The sequence below is a fragment of the Bidens hawaiensis genome, unplaced genomic scaffold (genome assembly GCF_021521415.1).
Source record: "Bidens hawaiensis isolate Kalapana, Puna unplaced genomic scaffold, B.hawaiensis_p1.1 tig00001461_1, whole genome shotgun sequence".
Classification (NCBI taxonomy): domain Eukaryota; kingdom Viridiplantae; phylum Streptophyta; class Magnoliopsida; order Asterales; family Asteraceae; genus Bidens; species Bidens hawaiensis.
This window is the reverse complement of record NW_027491082.1, coordinates 14382-32329: the sequence shown is the minus strand read 5'-3', so window position 1 is coordinate 32329 and position 17948 is coordinate 14382. Positions and strand designations below refer to the sequence as shown.

At 36.2% G+C, this 17948-nt stretch overlaps 1 pseudogene; it reads left to right on the top strand.

Moving 5' to 3' along the window:
* Positions 1-16201, top strand: part of LOC143578075 (vacuolar sorting protein 18-like) — a 62503-nt pseudogene extending 46302 nt beyond the window's left edge.
* Positions 16202-17948: the final 1747 nt, after the last annotated feature.

The window sequence follows — 17948 nt, the reverse complement described above, 5'->3', positions numbered from 1 at the left end:
CATATAAATAAGTAAATCACTATTCATTTGACGTTGTTTTATTAGGTTGCACCCTAAGCTTTGACATTTATGTGGTCATTTTATTTGCTCTCCCGTGAGATTATTTTTATATTTTTGTCACTAGCTGTTTAAAGATAATAATTTATAAATAATTGTATTTATTAATCACCGATAGATTTAAACATAAAGAGAATTCTCATAGGATTTCAGATTAAAAATTCAAACATTAAGATGTCGTTTAAAAAATCATCAAAAGCACTGTTCCTTCCTGCTTTTGTGAAGTCAAACATGATACAAAGGATGATTAAAGTGGAACTGATACAAATAGAGTTTTTAACCTAGTTTAGGAACATAGTTGAGTGTGGTAAATGTACACAATTAAATGACTTACATGGTAGGTGAAACAAGCATTTATCTCAAAGATGTTACTAGCATCACCCGACATCCCACAAGGAATTAAGGTTGTGAACTTTTTACACAAGACAAACGTAACATAAAAATTAAAGGGTCAATTTCAAATCAAACATGCACATACGTAACACAATTAGCTAAACGGGTTGTATCGGTCGGGTCAATCTAGCGTATTCATTACTTGACTTGTTTGTTTTTATAGATTTTATAGAGCTACTTATGTTAAAATTTAAATTATTTGTGCTTATTATGCTAAAATATAGTCACGTTGAGTTTTGAAATCAACTTTTTTATTACTTAATATGTTTTTTTTGAAATATTATGTTTTTTTTGTAAATTAAGAGTACTTTTTTTTACTAAATTAACAATCTTTACACAATAAAAAGATCCAATTACAATAGAGAGACAGGTAAGCGGGCAACAAGTTGCACCGCCACCCTCTTTTGAATGGCAAAATTGATCCTACTGAAAACAAAGTTATCATTCTTCGGCGTCGATGAGTTACCATGCACGACCCGCTGAACACTTTTTAGAGACGTAGCAGCATCGAGAGCAAGAGACCCAAATGTATCGAAAGCAAAGGGAATGAAGGAGTGTTGATTCTCGACACATGTCTTCTCGTGCTTAGCAATTTATCCTGATTCTGCCTTTAAAACGGCATGCCTAGCAATAAATCGGGTATCCCTAAGCCCGACAAAAAGAGATACCCAGTAAGGTCCACACAATCATGCTTCCCCCTACCCATCCAATCAAAAGAATGTCCGCTGGTCGAAGAAAGAAAAACAAATTTATAGTTAGGAGCATGTTTGGGATTGAATTTGAAAAATGTTTATTGGCTTATTAGAGGTTTCAAAAAGCCATTAAGATAAAATGTGTTTGGCAATCATAAAAAACTTTCTTAGTTTAGATTTTTGAAAAAGATTAAAAGACAGTTTTTCAAAATGGCTTTTTGAAAAAGCCAATAAACCAATAATCATGTTTCAAACTCAATCCCAATTCCCAAACATGCTCTTAATCATGTTGTGTTCATGCCAACTCGTGAATACACATGTGTATAGGTTCATAACAAGATTAAATAGATATGCTACAATGTGACAATAGTGTCATAGTTGTATGTGTGAAATAAATATTTATAACATGAATGTATAGTTATAACACACCCCCAAAATTTGTTTTTTATTTCATAGTAAAGGAAAATGGATGATGGACATGGAACTATTTACTTACCAAATATTTGAATAACCCTTTTGAATGTTTTTGTATTTATATATATTAGACAGAATTACAAATTTTGTCCTTTAAACAAAGTCAATTTATGGATCGTGTCCCTTTTTTAGTTTTCTTACAGACGGTGTTCTTTAAACATTTTTTTCCTACACGTTATGTCCTTTACGCTAACTGGGTTAGAAAAACTCAGTTAAAAAACGTCACGTCACATGTGAGGGTTGTTTGGTCTTTTCATCCATACCGCTTTTCTTTTACTTCAATTCCCCCAAATTAAACATTCTCCTACGCCGATTAATCAAAAACCCTAAATGGATTATCCCCGATTCTTCATCCGTGAAGCCTTAGAACAATCGGATGTTGAGAAATTTTATGGTAAGTTCAAATTTTAGGGTTTATAATCGGGTTTATGTAGCTAATAAATGTTTAATCTTTTATTTGTAGTTAATCATCCACATTTGTTCTCGATCAAGTTGCATCATGGTGGTACTTTCACCAAATTTCCTGGACGGGTTTATAACAGAGCCGTTGTCAATTTTGTTGACATGCTCGATATTGACAAGTATTCTGTTCACGAGCTTGATGAAATCTTGGAGCAATTACAGTATCCTACAAAAAAGGTTAGATTCTACCACTATCTAGTACCTGGTTCAAAATTGGATTGGGGGCTTAGAGCTTTGGGAAGTAATGATGATGTTAAGGGATTTGCTCAGTATATTGGAGCTTGGAAATTAATGAACATGTATGTTGAGCATGATTACACCTATGTACACACATACTTCTACTCACCCTCAAAGTTTATTATTGAAGAGATAACAGATGAGGAGTTGCTTGCAAGTGAGATAGTAATAGATAAAGGAAATGCAACTAAGAAAAGGTTGTTGTTGGAATGGCAAAATAGCATAAATGAGACTGGTAAAGGCAGCGTGGAACAAGAGAAAAAGGTTGGAGATGAGACTTTTCAATAAGAGAAAAATGTTGGAGTGAATGAAGATGTTGAAGTTGTTGAAGGTGGAGATGGTAGTGGAGATGGAGATAGTGAAGAATCTTCAGGTTCAGATGATGAAAGTGGAGATGATATTGGAGATGAAGGTGGTGAAGAATTGAAGAATCTTCAAGTTCAGATGATGAAAGTGGAACTGATGATAGTAGGGATTCTAATTTTGAGATGAGAGATGAATGTTCTGATGAGGATGAAAATGTAGAGGGTTGTCCAGTTAAGAAATCTAAGAATGTTAAGAAAGCTAAGGAGGGTGATGAAAATTCAGAAAGTGATTCAGATAGTGATTTCAACTATGAAGATGGTGACACAAATGATGTAGATGTAGATATGAGGGATTTTAGATTGCATACTGATTTTGAAGTTGATCAGCAGGATGCAATTGGTAGTTCAGAGAGGGTTTGGACATTGAAATGGATGATGTTATGTTGGATAATGATAGGTTGTATATAGAAAAACAAGGAGATGAGAGGGACATGGATTCTCTTTTCCATGTGGGGCAAGTTTTTGGTACAAAAGCAGAGGTGAAGGCTATGATCAAGGCACATGCAGTTGAAACAAGAAGACAAATTAGGATAAGAAAAGATGATTTGATAAGGGTGAGGGCAGTGTGTGAAGGGGATATGGAAGATGGGTCCCACAGGCAGGGGGTTGGATCTAGCACTGCTAATAAAGATCAGGGACCAGACCAGAAAAATATTGGGGGTAGGGGAAAAAGGAAAGACCCACTTGCTAGTAAATGCCCTTGGGTACTGTTGCTGTCATACCAAAAGAGAACAAGTTCATGGAAAATTACAAGGTTGGTAACTGAACATAAATGCCTTCAATCTAGGCAAATTTATGCTTGCACAGCCGGGTTCCTCTCAAACCAATTAATTACTGATCTTCAAGATGACCCCTAGCTGAAAGTTAAATCTATCAAAGAAAGGTTTCAAAGGAGGTTTGAAGTTGGTGTTTCTGACATGAAAGCTTACGGGGCAAAGATGTTGGCCAAGGAACATATCAATGGAAATTTCAAAAGCCAATATGGGTTATTGAGGGATTATATTGAAGAGTTGAAGAGGACTTATCCAGATACAACAGTAAAGCTTGAATTAGAAGGATGCTTAGATCCAACATCTGAGATAAGACAATTCAATAGGATATATGTTTGCTTGGGGTATTTGAAAAAGGGTTTTAGAGCAATAGGAAGGATCTCTTGGGACTGGATGGGGCTTTCCTTAAAAGTGCTTGGCCTGGTCAACTTTTAACAGCAGTTGGTCTAGATCCAAACAATGGATACTACCCTGTTGCATATGCTGTTGTTGAAGCTGAAACAATGAACTCTTGGGAATGGCTCTTGGAATGCCTTGGTGATGACTTGGATTTAAACAACAGATCTAAGTTTACCTTTATGAGTGACAGGCAAAAGGTTAGTACTTTTGTTTATGTACTTTGGTAATTTATTTAACCATTAGTAGATTAGTGCTTTAGTAATGATTTGTTGTATGTACAGGGCCTTATACAAGCAGTAGATAAGTTGTTTCCTTCTGCAGAGCATAGGTTTTGTGTTAGGCACATCACAGATAACATGAGAAATATATTCAAAGGCAAGATTTACAGGGATGCTCTTTGGAAGCTGGCCACATGTACAACACCTACACATTATGAGAGAGAGATGATCAACCTAAAAAACTTAAACAAAAGGGCACATCTTTGGGTATCTAAGATCCCACCAGAAACATGGTCAAGGTCACACTTTACTGGTAACTTCCAATTTTTGTCCTTTATAGGCAAGATTTACAGGGATGCTCTTTTGAAGCTGGCCACATGTACAACACCTACACATAGGTTTTGTGTTAGGCACATCACAGATAACATAAAAGGAAGGAGCGACCATATCGTGACACATACGATTTTAGGGGTTTCGTTTTTATATATATATATTATAGATTAAATATAATGTAACATCCTAAAATTTATAATGTTGAATAAAGAAAGTTATGTTAGTGATTTCGCGTTTTAATTATTAATATCGGGTAGGAGCGGATCAGGGACTTGGATTAATTGAGATGGGTTAAATGAGAATGGGATTTAAGGGATATAAATATCCCCTAAACCCAAAAATATCTTCATTTACACCTATTCCTTCACACTTCCAAACCAGACACACACCCCATACACAAGCCGACCCGCGGCCGAGATCCGAGGAGAGAGAGATAGGCCGAGAGCCGTAGAGAGAGAGACCAAGATCCGAGAGAGAAGAGAGAACGGTTGGTTGTGATTAAGCAAGGAAACAAGATCCAACAAGCTCAAAAAGGTAAGATTCTTGAACTTTGAAGTTTAAAGATCCAAGCTTTTTAGTGTTAAGTGACCGGAAATGGTCGGGAAGCGTAGCGGGTGATATTGAACCATAGCGGGGGTGTTAAAATCGCTCGAAATGTTGGACAGAAACCAAACAGCAGGCTGTCTGGGCAACTTCGCCTTCATCTGGGCAACTTCGCCTTCAAGCGATGAACTTCGCCTGCAAGCTAAGTTCGCCTGATGAACTTCGCCTGCAAGCCAAGTTCGCCTGATGACAAGTTCGCCTGAGGTTTAAGTTCGCCTGATGAAAAGTTCGCCTGAGGTTTAAGTTCGCCTGATGACAAGTTCGCCTGAGGTTTAACTTCGCCTGAAGCTAAGTTCGCCTGAGGTTTAACTTCTCCTGAAGCTAAGTTCGCCTGAGGTTTAACTTCGCCTGAAGCTAAGTTCGCCTGAGGTTTAACTTCGCCTGATGGTAAGTTCGCATGAGGTTTAACTTCGCCTGATGACAAGTTCGCCTGAGGTTTAACTTCGCCTAAAGCCAAGTTCGTTTAGAAAATAAATTTAAAAATCTAATGAAAAATGTGTTAAGACAGTTAATGGAAATAAAATTTTTCCAAGCTGACCTGGCAGCTCGACCCCAGCCAGGGGCTCTGCCCCTTGGACTCTACTAGGGGCTGCCGCCCCTAGACCCCGCTGCCAGGGGCGCTGCCCCCGGACCCCCGTTCGTTGTGGGTCATATAAAGATAGAAACACATTATGAGAAGTGATAGTTAATTGATACGTGTAACTTTTTCAATCAGCCGAGCTCAGTTAAAGAAGGGATTTACAGCTATCAGAAAAAGAAGAAGAGTTCAGGTGAGTTTCTAGCCCCACTTATTTGTTATGTTTTCGGGGCTGTGTGCATACTCAATGTGGTAGTTAATACACTTATCCTAAGAGATAAGTGTATGCCTTATATGGATAATGTGAAATATATGAATGATTGCTTGATGGTACGTGAACGATCTTCGGATATTGCACGTACTGTCAGTTTGCAGCGCTAAGAATAAGGTAAGTATGTTATGTATGTGTATGTGTATGAACACGATAGAGATAATAGAAGAAAGAAATGATAACGTATGGTTGTATGGTTACGAAGAGGGTACCGAGCCCTAGTAATACTCGAGGAATGTAGGGCGTAATGCTCTTTATAACGTAAGATATGAAAGTAAGATAGTACAAAGAAAGTAAGAAAGTATGAACGAAAGGATATAATTTTATGTGTATGCCGTGTACGGTATATGTGATCGATACGATTTATTGCTTGACGGTACGTGAACGATCTTCGGATATTGCACGTATCGTCAAGGGAAGTGACTAGCTCCTTACATGGATATTAAATAATAACGTATAGTGTTCCTTTTATGGAAGGTATAGTGTTCCTTTTATGGAAGGTATAGTGTTCCTTTTATGGAAAGTATAGTGTTCCTTTTATGGAAGTTCCTTTTATGGAAGGTATAGTGTTCCTTTTATGGATAGTAAAGTGTTCCTTCTATGGATAGTATAGTGTTCCTCCTATGGAAATTATATATGGTAGGGTAATGGTAAGGGTTCTTTTAATAGATATTACGTGACGATCCTCCTATGGATATTTATACAAGGTTAAGGTAGTAATATGTGTCTTCGGATACGGGAAGTAATATATGGGAATAGATTGTATGTTGCCTGATTAACTAGAACTCACTCAGCGTAGCTGACTTTTAGTATGCACGCAGGTGAGCTGATTACAGAGTTAGCATGAGGATGACACAAGGGCATGGATTGAACGGCTGGCATCTGAAGAAAGAAGTAAAGATGTTTTAAATATAAAGTTTTGTGTTATGGTATCAAAGAAAAGATTTAATGTTTTGTAACAAATGATTGATGTTTTATATTCCGCGAAAAGTTTTAATAAACTCTGTTTTGAAGAACTGTGTTTATGAGTAAATCCGACGCTAAAGTAGGGTCACCGGGTTTGGAGCCTTACATATAAATTAGTTACATTTAAAATAATTACAACAAATAAAAAATATGTATTTTCCCACGCTATTATTATCTTACTATTACTAGACCATATAATTAAGATAATTAAGTTTTCTTCTACTAACTTTTAATGTGTTAAATTTTATAAAATGACGAATATACCGTCGACACATGCTTATTTTTATCTGCGTTTTGATTTAATTTACTTAAAACCAAGCCGGGTCAAATTTTATTAAACATTACAATAAAAATTTGACCCGGCTCAATTTTAAACAAAATTTATGTCGGCGCGCAAATGAAAATAAGCACGTCTCAATGGTACATTTGGAATTTCATAAAACTTTACATTCAAAAGTTATAAAATTAAAACCAAATATGAGTAAAATTTAATTTTAATAATATAATATAATATATAAATAAAAATAAAATGTCAAGTAGGTCGTCAAAGACGAGTTTTGTGGCCAAACTGGTTGTGAAAAGCGAGTTTGATGTCAAACTAGCTGTCAAATACGAGTTTAAGGCTAACCATGTAGTTTAAAACGAGTTTAAGACAAAACATTTCTTCAATTTCAAAATGGTCATAGACAACAACTTTATAAAGGACATTGATTAAATCTTCCAAAAAGAAGGGACAAAATGGGATTCTCACTCTTTAAACGAGACATTTTGGAAATTTTCACGTTTTTTTGCCATTGTGAGACTAGCTAACTTGGTAAGCATGCAAGCCTCTTAGATAGGAGGTCTTGAGTTGAATGCCAAGCAAGAGAAAACTTTTTGTTTATTTTAGGAGGAAGTGGATAGACGTAACATTTGTTGTTAAGAAAAACTATATATTAATTATTTTTCACCCATAATTATAATAATTCGATGCGTCGGTCTAAAATATAAGTCCTAACAACGGCCAACGCAGAGGAGAGTGGGGGTGGCCCCCTCTTTCTCCATCTCTCACACACACATTATTATATATGTATGTAAAGGGTTTAAATAAGAATAAAAAGTTTCTTAGAAATTTTAAGAACCAATAGATTTTTGACATTTGGCATTAAAACATATGTTAAAAGAATAATTGTAGAAAACTATGTCGGTTATAATGGTGAAAGAGTAATTCTAGGAAACTATTTCGGTTTTTGGTAACTTCTAATCTCATCCATTAGATGAGTTAATCTAATGGTTGAGACTTGTTCTTACCATTCCTAGAAAACAATGTATTCTTACAATAACCCCACCATATATATATATATATATATATATATAGAAACAAGATCAAATACATTTTATTCTTAACATGAGAATAGTGAGAACCAATTTGCCGTTATCATTAGGTTTATTTTTATAGGTATTTGATGTTTTTTTTTGTTCATATTTGCTAATTTTCGATCATGAGACGTTATAAGTATTTGCTTATATATATTTTGTTGTTATTATTAGATTTTTTCTTTTGCTGTTATAAGTATTTGCTAGTATATGCTGTTATTATTTTGTTCTTGATTTTGATTCTTTTGTTATAACTTTTTAGGTTTTTTTCTTTGTTGTTATAAATCATTATTTATGTAGATTGGTATTGTTTCTTACTTTCTTGTTTTTTTTAGAAATTGGTATTATTTCCTACGTTCTCATTTTAAGATTAAAATGTACATGAACCTTCCCCTATATATATATATATATATATATATATATATAGTGGGGCGCCCAAGGGACTTTAAACCATAGCGGGGCAGGCTTCGAAGCCTCGTGTCCATGACGTGGCACGATGGAGGGGCTTCGGTGCCCCCAACCATAGCGGATAGCCTTAGGGTGAGAGGGTGTGGTGGGGTGGGGGGGTGGGGTTAGGAGTAAGGATGGGATGGGTTGGGGGGGGGGGGGGGTAGAGAGGTTTGATACTAGACTATCGTTATCTAGTTAAAAGTATTAGAATTAGTGTTCCTAATCACCTAAGCAAGCTAGGGTAAGTAGGGTGTCGAACCACGAGGGGTATGTGGTCAGAGTAATGCGAAACTGATTCCTAACATTATGAAGTCAACTATCAACAGTGCTGATCACACTAGCAATTGATTTGGTTATAATATCAAACAAACAACTTAAGCAAGATTCAAACAATAAACAATACAAATCACACCCGGGAATCCAAGTAAGCAATTGACAGTATTCTCATGCAACCTAACAGATTAATTATCCTAAGTCAACTATAGATTGATTAACGAGCTAAACCGTAGGCATCCACAATCGCTAACACACGGCACTGATTATCAAACGGTCCCTACCAGTGTGACTCAACTAAGGGCAATTGCATGCTTTCTTGTAATTAACTAGTCAACTCAACCCTACGAGCAATTATTATAGCAACCGACAAACTAATCGTTCTGATCGACAAAACCTAAACCGACTGAATGCGCTGACATACTAAACATCAATACTCATAGATTAACCAAAAGATAACTACATTTAGTTGTCCTAGTACATGAGAAAATAACTGAAAGATTACAAACTGTACATCCCGGGTATGACTCGAAAGGATTAGCCGCGATTCGTCATCTCTCGGTCTTCAATCTTGATGTTATAGATCATGTAGGTGAAGTAGAGATGATTGGAATTGATGGTTTTCTCCTTTTCTGCTCTCAAAATGGTTTTGGTAACTGCCTCCAGAGACCCCCTCTTCTCAAACACTAACTTTTCCTTATATAGGGTTTTTGTTTATTTAAAATGCTAATGCCGTGGTTTTATTTTGGCTCAGCATGTGATACTCTAGTTTCAACAAATGGTACTCTACTTAGCAAATTGTACTCTAACTTTAGAGTATGATACTCTAATTCAACAAACCATACTTTAAAAACTTATGATTGTACGCTCCTTTATGCTCAGCATATGATATTCTATTTTCAGCAAATGATATGCTAAACCAACTTTTACCCAGATTCTCTAGTTCTGATCATACACTATCAAACATCATCCCGGGTCTTCATTCCGTACTCGTACAGGTCCATAATAACTGCTTTAATCACATGTGACTTGAAATATAACAAACACGTATGAAGTACCAAAGTTCATGAAATAAACAACTAAAACAAGTAAAATAAACACATGAACTATGTACAAATTGACCGAACATCAAGGTTATGGAACCAGGTGGGTTGGGCTGGTAGTTAGGCGAGTGTGGAAGAAGCCGGGGTGGGTTGGGGGGTGGGGGCCACATGTGAGTGTGTTGGAGAGGGGGAGTGGGGTAGGGAAGTGAGGCCTATGTGGTGTGTGTAAGTTTTATTGGTGGGGGTGGGTAAAGTGGGGACCACACTTCTGTAGGTTCAGAGCCCTCCTCCCCCTCTATCATTTCGGGTTGATATGAGTTCATTTATATATTATATTAGATATAAATATTTAAATGAACCATTTATTAAAAAAAAAACAAATAAAAGCAATTGATAAATATCAGGAAAAAAGTTTACTAATTTATACTTTTAATGAAGAGTATGGATTTAAATACTTTATTTAACAGCAATGCTTACTTCTTTTATTTACATAATTCCACCCCTTGCTTGGGTTTAAACCCAAGACTGACTAAGAGCCAAGAACCTATACCAAGTGGGCTAACCCTACATTGACAACTTAATTTGCGTGCTTCTTTTGCTAATTACAAAACTAATTTGCAACAACAACAACAACAATAATAATAATCTCATGGATTGGATCGGATCGGATCCGAAATCAAAGAAAGCCCACCCACGTAACCTAACCTAACCTAACAATAATAACTGTGAATGTTGAAACCCTAAAACCCATTTTCTTTCGCACATATCAAATATGGAGGCGGAGAAACGGTTGAAGAAGGATGATGATGGAGGAGATGGCGACCCGAGAAGAGTTTCGGCAATAGCGGTTGTTGCAAGCAGAGTTCCAAAATCCCAAGTAGCACGTTGCAGGGGGGTGTGCAGAGCATGGAGACGGGCTCTATCGACAGCTAAGTTTAACCGGGATCACCTCCGGAACTGCCCATTAACCATCGACAACTATCAAGTTGCCGTAAGTGGATGCGATCTGGTCAAGACGTTTTCCTTCAACGAAGCCATCCCACCACCCGATTCCAATTCCGATTCCGATTCCGATTCCGATAGCTTACCCGAGTTATGTGTTATAGCAAGCTTGGATGGATTGGTGCTTGCAACCTTTGCAAATGAGGGTCATGGTACGTTCATATTTGTGAATCCAGTCATGCACAAGGTCGCGTATTTCGGAGCTGACCACCCTGGTTGTTTCATGTTTTCTCTTTACAATCCTGTCGGTCTCTACTATTCTGATGATGATAATGATTACAATGTTGTATGTTTTAGTCGTTATTTTGGTACCGGTCCTTGGCTAGCTTTTGTCTATTCTCGCAACCAAGATTATTGGAAATACATTGACCCCCCCCTCTTCAGTGACACTCAAGACCCACTCTTCTCCCCCTTTGACAACATCAATGTGCGGTCTCCTGCTTGCATTTGGGCTTCCCCTGTTTCCTGGGGCCGAGGCCTTTATTTCCAAGCCTATACTCAGGAACGCCCTATCCGGATTATACGTTTTGATACCAACACCCAACTGTTTAAGGAAATTCCGCCCCCTCCTCTTCGGTTTCATGAAAATGAAAGCCAAGAGACTTTCTTTGCTGCAACTTTACTTGTTCTTGATGGAAGCCTTCACCTGAATGTATCCTATACAGTAGGTGATGATGGTTTGGACCGTCGGGCAGAAATGTGGAAGATGAACAAGGATGGTGATGATCACTGGGTGAAGCTCGTGGACCGCTGTCCAGCGCCTCCGCGCCGTATATGCACAAGTTCTAACGGCGATTGGCTTGCAGTTTTGGACGAGCTTGATAATTCGTTTAAAAAAGTGCACACGGAGGACTTCAAAGCACATTATCGCCATCTTTTGCCTCCATCTCTCAAGTATCAATATAGTAGAGTGATATTTACCCCGACTTTTGTGGATCCCTGTATGCAAGAAAAGAGATCGAGTCATTGGTGGTGAACTGTTTCCTTTCCTTTCCTTGTTTTCGTTCGTTTGTTGTTTTATCAATCTTTACCTAATCATGCTTGCTTCTTATTTATTATGGACATCACTCTGCTGTAATTTTGCATTATTAAATTAAAGCTTGGTCAATGGTTTCTTATCATGGCTGATTGATACCGAACCAAACGGGATATTTGTTCATTTATATTGTTGGGTTCTTACACCAAGCTACCTACCTAGTGCTTGTATGCTAAACCATACCCATTAGTTCTGCAGCATTTTGATTTTTTGATGATGCTGTTCCGAATGCTGCACAGAAGAGGGCGACCCTCTTCAAAAGTTTCTTATACTTATGCAAAATTAATGAAACGCAAAAACACTTTATATTTTTGTTTTGAGAGATCAGGAAAGATTGTTTCTGCTTGTATGACTAAACCATGATATCCGTCCATATTCTGTTTGTTTTAGGCAAAACATATCGTGATCAGTAAAATAGGTAAAACACAACATGACACATGTATTCTTAAACAAACACTAGCATGGGCATGTACAATAAACAGGTTACACAACTCGCCACGCCATGTTTAACCCATTTAACCAAATCAAAGATAATAATCATTTCGGTACCATAAATAACACAACACAATCCGTTTAAAACACACCCTCACATTATGACCTTTTTTCTTTTGTTACAAATATACATACAATAATCAAACTTCAAAATCATCACGTGATGAGTTAACATGAAATGAAAATTAATCGGCTGAAAACTAGTCACTAATGTATATTGTTCATCAACTGGATCCCAACAGACTTTCAACAGATATGAATCAAATCCACTGCTTCAAGAAACAAGCATCCATGTACAGTTTGACTTTTAGTCAAACTCTTGTTAATATATATGTATGCCACTATATCCAATGGCTAAAAATAAAACCACGAATTCAAGTGATTACTTTTATTCTTTTCTTGTAGCGCGTAGCCGAGACCAATAACCTGCAAATTCTATGACAAAAGCCTTCTTTTCTTCCTCATGCATGCTTTCGTTGGCACATGAGCTCAATATCTAGAAGCTTCCACAAAGGAGCTAAATTACCATACGAGCAGTGCCTTTTTACATAACCGAGTTCCATGGCCATGCACTCGGCCCCCATCTTGGTGCAAGCAGTTGTAGGGCCCACGAATGCATTGAATAACACACATGCCATATACCAAATTCTTGCTTCTTTAAACCGATAGTGTTTTCGTTTTTTAGCTTCTGATGAAACGTCCTCCTCATGAACGTACGTACCATTAGTGGGTCGGGTTGAAAATTAGCCCAGGCTTCAGCAAGTTTTTCGGATAGTCTTATCAAAAAGATGGAATCTTGAAGATGGGTCTTGTGAAATGATATCGGGTATGGTTAGAGATAGAGACTGGAAACATTCGGGGTTGTTTTCTTTATCGATAAAGATCTTTGAACCAAAAGTTTGACACACACTCTTGACCAAGAAGATCGCATGTTTGGTACACCACACGAGCATCCAGGTGATTCCATATGCAATCAATTACCTGCATTAAGAGAAACAATTTTGACAGTCAAGCAGAGCTGGCAAAACTGCCACATCGGGTAGCCCGTCAAAGCAGGTCAGGCTGCAGGTGTCTTTTCTTTCTAAAGTTTATTTTTTATTCATGATCTTATAGATATGCTGATTTTTTATTAACTTATGTATAGATGGAAACAGCTAGCTTCAACACTGGAACTAGATACTATATTATGGCAGTAACTCCAACAAGGCTCTATTCTTTTACGGGTATCGGATCTCCAGAGGTAATTTATTTGTCATTATGGCTCATGCTATTCTTCTTTACTGGTATTGTTGATTGCATAATTTAAATATTTTGTATTTTCAACTTAGGCTGTCTTTGCCAGTTATGTAGACCGCGCAGTGCAATTTTTATGGAGCTTCCTGGAGATATTCCAAATAGGCAAGTGCTTTATATACTTCATAGTTTTTATATTGAAGTATATATTAATAGTTAATAAATTATCTTTTAGTGAGCTGCATTAAACAAAGAAGAGCAGTGCATTTTGCTTGGCTTTCTGGAGCTGGTATCTATCATGGTGGTCTGAATTTTGGGGCACAAAACAGGTCCAGAGTTAGTTAAATTATTCTTTATGATTATCTGATTATTCATTTATATGAAATTATCCAATAAAATTGTTTTGTTGAGATCATAAGATCGTCAAACGGGGCTGTGAGTTTTGTGGAGAATAAAGCTCTTTTGGATTATTCAAAATTAGGTGATGGCGGTGAAGTGGTTAAACCTAGTTCTATTGCACTCTCAGAGTTTCACTTGTTGCTTCTAATTGGAAACAGAGTGAAGGTGCAAATGAATACTTGCCTCTAATATTAAACATTTTGCAATTTATATTTTACATCCCATTAATATCTGCATCATTTAGGTTGTAAATAGAATCAGTGAGCAAATTGTGGAAGAGCTTTATTTTGACCAAACATCTGAGTCGGCATCAAAGGGGATAATTGGCTTATCCATTGATGCATCTGCTGGCTTGTTATTTTCTGATCCTTACCAGAGAGACCAAGTATATTTATTTAGAACAGGTGCTGCCAGTTATTTTCTTGTTAATGTTTATAATATTATATAGTTTATATTGATTTACAGTATTATTGGCTCAAGTGGTTTGTGTATTGCAGGCTGAAACTGCCTTTTCAGCAGGGGACTTCTTTAAAGCAGCATCTTTCTTTGCTAAAGTGAGTGATTATTTTTATTATTATTATTTTTTCTTTCTGATTTTTTCTTACTTCATGTTTTAGTTAAACAAGTAACTTTTGCAGATTAACTATGCATTATCATTTGAAGAAATCACATTGAAGTTTATAAGGCATAGGTGAACAGGTATATACAGTTCTGTTTCATTCTATGAGATTTTATATAAATTACGTTAATGCCATCTGCATGACGAACACGCTTCGATAATTTTTTATTGTTTCTTGAAGGATGCGCTAAGGACGTTTTTATTACGGAAGCTTGATAATATTGAGAAAGATGATAAATTTCAAATAATGATGATATCTACATGGGCCACTGAACTGTACCTTGACAAGGTTTATATTAATTTGTTTTATAATTCTTCAACTGCATATTTTCATTTATATATTATTTCAGATCAATAGATTACTGCTGGAAGACGACTCACATGAGAAGCGTAATTCAGAATACCAATCAATTCTTATGGAATTTCGTGCTTTTCTTAGTGACAGTAAAGATGTGTTGGATGAAGCAACTACAATGAAGATACTTGAAAGGTTCGTATCATTTAGTTATTATCATTATTATTAATTTATTTTGCAGTTTGTATAATTCGTGTGTTGATGTATGTTGCAGCTATGGTAGAGTTGATGAATTGGTATATTTTGCTAGTCTAATGGAACAACATGAGATTGTCATTCATCACTACATTCAGGTTTAAAAAAAAAAAACTGACTTCATAGTTACTTTCGGGGTTGATTAAAAATGCAGAGTTTTAAACTTCATATTGAGCCAAGAATTAGGCCTGTAAACCAATTGAACGAACATGACTGGGAATGTTAATATTTGTCTGTTTAACTTTAATCGAACAAAAGATCGAACACGGACAGTTAAACGTATGCAGTTTTCTTGGTCATGTTCGTTCATTAACAATATAAATGAACTAACATAGCTGAAAATAGATCATTAGGTTTAAAGGTTTAATAATAAAACTAGACTTAACTGTAAGGATGAGAAACAATGAGAAACAATTCAAAGAAAGGTTTGTTACAAATCTGTTGTTTTATTTGCTTGTGCGGATACAAATATGCTGTTTTATTTGCTTGTGTGAAGTTACTAACTAGATAACATGCAGCAACGCAAGGTTCAATAACTACACAATAATTGATTTACATTACCAACCTCTCGATAGCGCATGGAATATAGTGAAGGAGCAAATCAAATTTCTCAAGGAGTCTGGGAGTAAATTTCTCGTATATTCATGTGAACTAGGAGTGTCGTTTGAGTCTTTTGGTCGGGGTGTTTATGGTATATAGTGATGGAGACACTAGAGTTTATTACGGGTGCCGGTGGTTGTTTTCACGGAAGACCCGCCATTAAAGAAATGGTATGGAATTAACTACCATATATGTATTTGTCAGATTTCTCTAATGTGTAGCTTATGGATTGTTGTAGGTTGAAATCGAGGTTGCACAAGATAACAAACTCAAAATTATTAAAGGTGTTCCAGAAAATGATGGACGTGTAAAAATCAGACTGAGAGATTGATGAAATGTATTAAGTCTTTAGTTATTATTATTATTATTATTATTATTATGGCATGTTAATTAACCACTAAACAAAGGATGTGTGAAAGTTGAATTGAGAAGTTGGCGACATGGATTAAGTGTGTAGTCCTTTTTTATTATCATTTATGGCATGTTAAGTTGATGAAATCATCAATTACCAAAGCCAGCGGCCGGATATGATGACACAAAAATGTAGCGAGTGATAGTACATGCCCTTTTGTGACAACCAACAGGTGCTAGTGAATATTCCTACTGTTGAGTGAACGTCCATGTTCATTGGTGTTTGGATGTGTTTAACTCTTATGTGAACACTCTCGGTGTTGAGTGAACATTCATGCTTTTGAATGAACATTAATAAGATTTGTAAACCAAGGACCCATTGCATTAGATGCTCTAGTTTGTTCTTAAACCATATGTTGACATTGTTCACCCACATACATGAATGTTCACTCCATAGCAAGAGTGTTCACATAAGAGTTATACACATCCATCCAAACATCCATGCATACATGAATGTTCACTCAACAATAGGAATGCTCACTCAACAACAGGAATGCTCAATCAACAATGTTCACTCATCAGTAGGAACGTTCGTAAACCCTTCCAAACACCCATTTTAGTGAATTAGTCTTTATAAAGGCATGTAACCATTTGTAATTAGAGGCTTGTATTACTCCAAGATTTACTCCTTCCATATTGTAATTAGTCTTTATAAAGGCATGTAACCATTTGTAATTGACATCAAGAATTATTATATTACACCACCTTTATAATTTACTCATGGGTTTTTCAAGATTCTCTCCAATTTGATCTTAATTCCACTTTTAGGGTTTCAATTTCAAGAAACTAGGTCTTTAATTCATCCCAATTTGTTCAAGTTTTGATTTTTACAAATACCCAGATCAGAATTGTATGCATATGCATGGACGCATGGTATGGTATCTAAATACTTGTGTTTGATCAAGATCCATTGAGAATTTGTGTCTTTAGTGATAAAGGTTTATGCTTTTTAACCTAATTTGTGTTTTTGTGCTACCAATGTAGATGTATTTATTGGAAGATAATTAAGATATTTTAAGTCATCAAGTATTTTAGTATTATTATTATTTTGTGTAGTATATGTCTATCTAGGGCAGTAAACGAACCGGACGTCTGACAAACTGTTTGGCGGGAACTGGGAAGTTCGTTTATGTTTGTTTGTTTGATAATGAGCAGACATGAACAGAGGTCGTGTTCGTTCAATTGTGTTTGTGAGCGTTCGATAAGAATGCTTGTTTATGTTTGTTCGTTAAAGGTTTTTAATACTTTTAATGACTTTTCTAATCTTGTTATGTAGATTTCAGCATAATTTTTAACTATAAAACAAAAGGATATATGAGTAGGTGATTAATTAAATTTAACATATGAATGTTCAAAAAACACAAACACAAACTTGGCAGCCGGACCGAATCGTTGACAATGATCATTCTAGGTTAGCCTAATCAAATAAAAGGTTGTTCATGTTCATTTGTGCTCGTTTGTGAACCGTTCACGAACAACTTCATTTACTTAATGAACGAACACGGGCAAAAAAATTTTGTTTGGTAGCTGTTCTTGAACCGTTCGCCTGTATGATAAAAGCTTAACGGACGCACATGAACAAGGCCTGGTTCGGTTTGGCTTGGTTTGGTTCGTTTACAGCCCTATATCCATCTATGTATCTATCATTGATACTGGTCATGCACAAC